The sequence below is a fragment of the Cyprinus carpio genome, chromosome B10 (genome assembly GCF_018340385.1).
Source record: "Cyprinus carpio isolate SPL01 chromosome B10, ASM1834038v1, whole genome shotgun sequence".
NCBI lineage: Eukaryota > Metazoa > Chordata > Actinopteri > Cypriniformes > Cyprinidae > Cyprinus > Cyprinus carpio.
Window position 1 is genome coordinate 12018236 of NC_056606.1, and position 8227 is coordinate 12026462.

Here is an 8227-nt window from a genome sequence, read left to right on the forward strand (position 1 = left end):
AAATATTTTTAAGAAAAACTTAAAGGCTACTTTGTCTAAAGAACTGAAAATAACGACATTTCGTAATCAAAATACTTGGAACAATGCACCGATATTAAAATTCAGACTGATAATTTTCACATTATGGCTGATATTAAAATGCTGAGCTGTTTTATTAGGAATAGGAATAAATAGGAACACAACAATATTAAATTTCTAGCTGTTATTTTTATGGTTGTTTTTTGTTTTGTATGATATTACAAATTTTTTCGAAAAAAATGAAAAATAAAACATTAAAACCTGAAAATGAGTCTGGGAAATACAGTAACGATATTACATAATCAGGATACTTGAAAGTACAGAATGCATTTACATAAAAATTTGGGAAGATAAGCCAAGAATTACTGACATGTTATGACTGGTCTTAAAATTCTATACTATTTTGTCTAAATGAATTAAAAATTAAACATTAAAACTTAAAATATAGTCAAGGAAATCTAGTACTAGTTAAACCTAACACTGAGTAATGATATTAGAAAATCAGGATCAATGATATGGAATGCACTTATGTAGATAAGCTGATAATTACTTTAATGTTATGGCTGATATTAAAATCATATACTATTTTGTCTAAAAAAAAAAAAAAAAAAACACTAAAAAGTAAATGTTAAAAGTGTTAAATGCTTGAAATTAATTTAGGCTTTGCAGCATTATAAAGCACAGTGAATAAATGGATATTAATTTTGAGATTTGCTAAAGATTACATGTATTAAAAGTGCTTTTAAAGAGGGTTAAAGATGATGGCAAGGGTAATTTAAATGTAAAAGCAGGGGAAAAGAGCACAATTAAAAATCCAATATGGATCAGTAATTGCAAAAAATAAAAATAAAAATATTGGCAGATTATCATGCATCCCTATTTTTTAAGTAAGAAATTACTAGAATGGCCATCCAAAGAGCAGAGAAACCTCAGCTATGTTTGATTTAAACTCAAAGATGTCTCACACTTCTGAACTAACTACCTGTTACCCAGATATTCACATGCAATTGCATGTACCATTTCCATTCTTCACGGCCTCTTGGGTCTGAAGCTCATAATCATAGTCTTGTAGAGAAAGATCAAAATCACATACTATCACATAATAATGAAGCAATGAGTTCTGTAAATGGGAAGGGAATTGATGGCTCTATTCGATTCTTTTGGAGGGGATATAAGGGATGTTAATAGATCCATGAACGTGGCAGCTAAAAGCAGCGTGGGGAGATATTAGCTGTAAAACATAAAATCAAAGCAGCATCTTGGTAATTATGAGGAAATGTAACAAAGAATACTTCGGATATGTGTACTTTAATATAGACATAGAGTATTCAGAGAGACAGGCTGGATGATACCGAGTAACAAATGTGAATAGATCTGTATAAAAGATCTGATGTCCTCAAGTCAAATTACTTCAGAAGGTCAAGATCCGCTGTCATCTGTAATATTTGCCTGTCAAAAGAACACACATTTGAGACTTCGTATTCTGCCAAAGGACTAAAATATCCTCTTTCATTATAGGACTCAGTGAGCAAAGCATTTGATTCAGAAATTGAGTAAGTGTCTGATGTAATCCATATACATAACCTCTAAAAACTGTGCTTGTGTGTGTGTCTGTGCGCCTGCCTCTGAGGCAAAGACTCGGGGAGAAATTCAGTGAGGCTGAATATCATAAAAGCAGCCTGCATCATTTTAATAAATGATTCGATGAATAAAATCAGGTAATCAGGCAGTCATGCACAAAATATTCTTGCTTGTCGTTATCAGCAATAACATGAATGTCTTGAGCTTGTAAACAGACAGAAATTGCAGGCAGACAAGAGCAGTGAAACAAATGAAGTTCTGATGTACAATCCCTCCGAATACACAAAATCATGTTTAGCTTCGCTATAATGAGGCTTCAAAATGAGTTTCAGTGAGACTTCAATCTGAAAAGATCTGCGAGCCAGGACTCAAACTCAGGATGCCTGAAGCGCAATGGTGCTATATGTTGGCACGCTGCCCACTAGGCTACTGTCACCAACATAATGTGATTTGTGATATGTCATTTAGACATGAATATACTTTGATTATGAATAAATACACTGTAAAGCAATTTTCTACCACTAAGCACCAAACAGGACATCAGGCACCAAGCCGTCCAACTGACCCTCATGGCGACTTTAATTTTAATGACCCAGGTCTGACATTTTAGGCTCCATTGTAATGCATTATGTATTCACTTTTATTTTGTTAGGACAGGGTGTGCAGGGCTGTTTTGAAAAGAGCTCACTCCCTCGGTTTGCACGTCTATCATTTATTTTTGTATCTGACCCCCAATCAATGCACCCACAACCCCAGTAATGATAGTCCAGTGCCTCTAATAGGATCTCTATTAATGTTATGTGAAGATGAGTGAAAGTGACCTTTTCTCAAGTCTTTTTCTCAGAGAAAAATTTGTCGCACATAAGCAATATGTGTTTCTTTTTATCATTGTCTCTTTAGACCACACATTATCATGAACACATTGAGTGGATGAAATTACGGCAGCTAAATTCAGGTTGGTAAATAACAGTTTGATATAAGCAGGGTACAAAATATTAAACTAATAAATAAATATTTCTTACTATGCATGAGTTTTTTTACACTAATTTTGTAAGGATGTATTTATTTATTTATTTAAAACATTTAGTAGTGATGTTATGTTGCTTTACATTATTTTTTATAAACATTTATTTATAAAGAAAAATCATGTACTATGTATGTATGTATTTATTTATAAATAAATAAAAGTCTTAGAGTATATCAGTTTTTGTCTCTTTTACATTTATATAAATAATTATTGATTATGTATGTGTTTATTTATTTATTTATGAAAAATAGTTTATTATGCTGGACTTTATAATAAAGTTGCAGGCCAACTAGTTTTATTTCCTCTGCAAAGCCCATTTTTAATTCCATTCGGAATCATGAGCATTCTATTGGAATAATGTTTAAAGGCTTGACAGACCAGTGGATTCTAAACAACTCATATCTAGGGCAAAGATGCAGTCCATCAGGAGCTCATGTTTATTTGTTATCTTTAGACAGGATGTTGTGGTGTCTTGGGTGAAAGATGCTGAGTCTCTGTCCATCAGAGGGGTCATGCTGCAGAATAAGTCTTGTCTCCTGGAGCAGAAATGCTTTAAGTGGTTTGCTTAAGGGCACGCTAGCGGTACACAGTGGCCATCTCAATGAGATGTCACAGAACTAGCATGCCGGCAGCGATGCTCAAACTCCTGACCTTCTGGATGGCAGCCCACTACTTCCTGTTCTTCTATAGTACAGTGACATTATCAAGCCAGTACTTTTAGGAGTATGACTGAGAGCTGAGAAGTTCGACACTGCTTCAGATCTGCACTGGCCACTGTGAGCTCAGACAGGTCTATGATGGAGAGGGATGAAATGTTCCACATTGCTCTTAGTCCTCTGATCTCCACCATCAGTTGCTGTCATCATCCATTTTTTGTGCCCACATTCTGTTATGTCACTTGCTCTGACTGTGACTTCTGTCAGTTTAGCGCAAAAGACATTATTTTTTTTTTTATCTGAAATGGATAGTTAACCCAAGAATTCATTATTTAGTCATCTTTGCATGAGTCCATATAATAACATTAAAGTGATGCATGTATTATGCATAAAATGTGTGTATATAATTATGCATAATATAAGAATAATTTAACATTATGAACTGGGGTTATATAATAGTAGTAGTAGCAATAATAATAATAACAACTATTATTATAAATAATAATTATACGTAATTGTAAACAAATAATAACTGATATATAATAATCATACATAAATAATTAGGACGTAAGTACATAATAATATTATTAATAATAATAATTTTCTTTTTATTTAATAATAATTTATTATTATTAAAATTAGTTATTAAGCATTTTTCATACTTAAAAGCAATTCATTATTATAATTAATAGTAGTATTTAATATTTTTTCTTATTTATTTATTATTATTATTATTATTATTACATGTACATTTTAGAGCTCATGCAAATCTATTAGTGAATAATTTACCTTCACTTCACTTTTTTTTCTTTTTTGGAGTTTTGTGGAGTACAAAAATATAGATTTTATATTCACATTAATATAAAACACTTATTGATCTAAAAGCTAGTTTTATGTTCCGACTTTGTGGTACATCTAATTGGACCATGAGGTATACTTTGAAAACCTGTCAACAGTGTTAGTATGAGGAAGAAGATAAACTGACATTGACCTGTGTCAACAATGCAATCCCACTCAGCCCACTGAGCTGCTGTATTGTTTGAGTAAATAAACCTTGATGGATAACCTGGTCACGTCTGTTAAGAAATGACTCATTGTCTGAATCAAATACTCCCACATGCAAGGTTGCTGTGGCCCTTTTAATCAGGTTGAATATGTGGTGCTCTATTCACAGCAGGATCACAGTTTCTCCAGCATTCCAGAACACTCAGTTTGACCCATAGAGAGAGGCCAGTAAAACGGTCTTTCTCTCAGACAGGTCAGTCTCTAGGGGGCTCCAGCACCTCTCCTGCAGTGATGCTGTCAGAAACAGAGTGGCCCACAGACTATCTGCCTCTCTGCACACTGAAACCCATCAAACCTACAGCAGTATGTGCCAATATCAGAGGACTATTTATTGCGGTCAACTTATGGTGTTATATAATAATAATAATGATATATTTTTCTTATTTAATAAGAAGAGGAGGAAGAAGAAGAATGTATGTATTTATTATATTTATATACAGTATATATTAATATTTATTTACTAATATTGCTGCATCACTGTGTGGTATGGCAGCACTACAGTGAGGGGCCGCAAATGTCTGCAGAGAGTGGTGAAGACTGCTGAGAAGATCATCAGGACTCCACTGCCCTCTCTGCAGGCCATTTACCATCGCAGAGTCCACAGGAGAGCTGCCTCCATCCTTAAAGACTCCACCCACCCACAATACGGACTGTCCACACTCCTACCCTCAAGACGGAGGTACAGGAGTGTGAAATGCAGGACTTCCAGAATAAGGAACTCCTTCTTCCCCTCAGCCATTAGACTTTTAAATGGGTAGCCAGTGGATACAGACTAGTCTCACTTATCGCATAGAATAGGTGGACTGAACTGCTACAGCTCAATTTACACATTTGTAAATGTTACTGCTGCTATTTCTTATCAAGTAGCTTCATCTCGATTTGCACATTGTTAATGTTACAGCTGCTGTTATTATTATGTAGTTGCACGCAATTTGCTACAGGCTACTGTACTATTGTTTTGTACATAAGTCAATATTGCACACTTGCACATAGAGATATACTACATATTACTGCTACATGTGAACATGTTACTGTTACTACATGTTACTATACTATTGTTTTGCAAGTCAATATTACACACTCGCACAAACAGATGTACACAGTCTATATTTCTATACACACAATCTATATTTCTACTTCTGCAACATAGCTATACTTTATTATGCTTGTTTGTATGTACGTGTATGTCTGTATGAATTGTTATTCAATAAGAAAACTGTAAAATTATTATTTTTAAATAATATAAATACATTAATGCATTATTAACAATAATAATTACAATAACATTTATGTATGTATGTATGTATGTTATTAAGTTATTGAGTGGAGATTTATTTGGGAAAATATCTGCATCCAGGCTTAACGCATTGGCTAGTGAATGAGACCCAAAAACACACAAAAACCAATGATGTTTAATATCATTGACGTCATATAGGTTTTATGCTGAAATTTCTGGGAATTCAGGAAGTGTTGTGCTCCAACTGATACGTAAATCTTGTCCAGGTTAATGTTGCCGTTACACAGATCCTCACGCGGCTCAGCTAAATCTAGGCTTGTCCTTCAGCCAGATATGGTTGGCAGGCGTTGTGTGTAGCAGGCTGAAGCAAGCTGGACAGGCTGTTCTCTTGGGTGTCTTGTGGCTCTGAAGTCCTTTTAACTGGCGTGTAATGAGAGGATTCATTTAGAGCCTCTGTCTCTTTAGCGGCTGACAGCGGAGCTCAGGGGAGGATCAGAGAGCAGCGCTCCCTCTGCTGAGCCTCTTAATCACATCCATAACTATAGAAGACTACAGGCACACACTCACGCACTTTTGTCTGTAGCCAAGAACACTTGGACACTCTTGAATGCAACCACTCAGAAAAGCATATTCAGTAATGTATAGGAGACTGGGGCTAGTTGTCACACACAAGTTGTCACAACTGCTAGAGTGTATTCAGGGAAATTGAGCCACTTTTTAAAAGGACGTCAAAGTCAAAAAGTATCTATACCTAAGTAAGAGTAGCTCTCAGTAACAGTTTTGAGTCAAAAGCTATTGCAGTGGTTTGTATGTTATTTTCAAACACCTATACTGTCTTAAAGGGGACATTGGATGCAAAATTCACTTTTACATCGTGTTTATATATAAATGTCTTAGCGGTGTGTGGACACAACAACCCTACAATGATAAAAATCCATTCACTCCTTTTTTTAATCCCCAAAAAACCTAAATAGTCTCAATCAAGCCGTTTTGATTTTCTAAACAGTATGATGTCATACTGCTCAGGCCCCACCCACGGCTGTCCCTTATTAGCATATTTCCACCCTCAGGCAGTTGTACACTGCTTGCCGTATTCTCCACACTCAAGCAGCTGTAGCGACAACAATGTCTCGTAAGCAGTACATGTGTTTTGTAAATGGATGTACGTGTAACATAAAAGTCTTCATTACCCCGACATCAGAGCCACTGGTGATACAGTGGAGTAGTTTTGTTTTTCATGGTAATGCTCCACAGAATGCACAAAAAACAAATTTGTGAATGTTTTGTTCACTTAATTTCCAGTAGCATATTTCTGATACATTATATATTTTATTAATGTTAGGTCCTGCAATTTTTAACGGCAGCTTTTCATACAATTTATAATTGAATTATTAAGTAATAATTGCCCCTAATTATTCATGACTTTTTTTTTTTTATTTAAACATCAGCTTACATTACATAATCATATTAATAATTATTCTATTCTATTCTATTCTATTCTATTCTATTCTATTCTATTCTATTCTATTCTATTCTATATAAGTTGTTTAATGGCAGGTTCCCACTGTGTGACAACATATCACTATACCGGTAGGTCAGCATTTGTTCAATAAACTGCATGTTTTTTCCGCTTGAACTAAAATGATAAAAAATATTCTATAAAAATACATTATAGATTTGTTTTTAGCAAAAACTTTAATTTGTGTAAGATTACACTTTTACATAGACTGAAAAAGCATGCAGGATCCTCAATTCTTCTTTCCTTGAGATTATACTTGAAGTGTACTTTAATAATTAATGCAACCTGATAAATATTCATTGGAGCAAAAAGTGTGACAACTAACGTCAACCTTTCCCCATGTACTCCATTTTACACACTTCTCATCCAAAGACCACCTGCAAAATTCTGATAGCTAAAATCAATCTTGTGTTTTTCCCTCTCTGTCTGCTAACATGCCTTTTTCAGCATTTCATTCTCTCATTCTTCTTTCCTTCAGGCACTCTGGTGCCATGGCTTGAATCTGCTTTAATGAGTGCTTCATTAAACCACTGGACTTCTCTCAGTCTCGTGCCATTCCAAAACCCACGTTTAATGTCATCGACATCTCTAACCATTGTTTCATTTTCTGTCCGACAGGCGAATATTCATTCCATTTTAATTGTATGAAATTGAAATTGCATTAAAACATGATTTCATAGGCTATTATGTTTTTCACACCTCACTCTCTGTGTAATTGGCTTGTTTATATGCAGCCTTTAATAATCAGTATGGTCTTCATTCATTCAAGAGAAGTTTGGAAATGAAATTTCATTCTTAATTAAACCCCTGATGCTGCTTACAGCTTGCTTTGGAGATTAAATTGAACCTCCCTCCAGATGTGTAATGCTATACCTTTGAAGGTCTAAACATTGTTTCCCTTGTACTATCTGTAATTGAAAGTCAACGTCAGACTCTATGACGTCCACTAGTCTGAACACGTCTGCTGTGCGCAAGTAAAACCTTTTTTTACTTTTGTTTACATTGAATAGAGGGTTGGTGTCTTGTCCACAGGAGATTGTTTTAATCTCGGCCTATATCATTGATTTTCCTCCAAAACTGTATTTTCTGTAGGGTTTTTAACCCTCCATCTCACACTGTGTGGT